Below are 494 nucleotides of genomic sequence, written 5' to 3'. Positions count from 1 at the left end.
ATTTTTCTTAGGGACTTTTCTTAGCATTAATCTCCATCTGCACTGGCCTTGTTATGCATACACATGTACATATGTATATACTTTTGTATACACAGTTCTGTGCGTACATACATTAGAACTTATATGCACATGTGTATGTACATGCATATGCAAATTCACACTAAGTCCCCTATATTTAAAATAATTTCCATGTGGCTATCATCAAAACTTACCTCAAATTCCAAATACTTTTAGCCTAACAATCCAATGATAACCCGTTTAATTGACGGTATCCAAACATCACGGAACCTTAAAAACCGCTAGTTGCACTTGTGCGAACCGTTTTATATTTTCTTACAAGAAAACTTTAACAAAGCACATTTTTTTTTATTTTTTTTTCACACTTCAAAACTCGCCTCCACTTGGACTTTCTCGGCACCGTAACTTTCTTCTGACTCACTTCAGCCCCTTTCAGTGCCGTTTTATTGCACTTCGCCTGGCCGAAGTGGTCACTC

The sequence above is a fragment of the Rhagoletis pomonella genome, unplaced genomic scaffold, assembly GCF_013731165.1.
Source record: "Rhagoletis pomonella isolate Grant_MI unplaced genomic scaffold, Rhpom_1.0 Rhpom_scaffold_00001, whole genome shotgun sequence".
NCBI classification, from domain to species: Eukaryota; Metazoa; Arthropoda; class Insecta; order Diptera; family Tephritidae; genus Rhagoletis; species Rhagoletis pomonella.
This window is presented reverse-complemented; position numbering follows the sequence as displayed.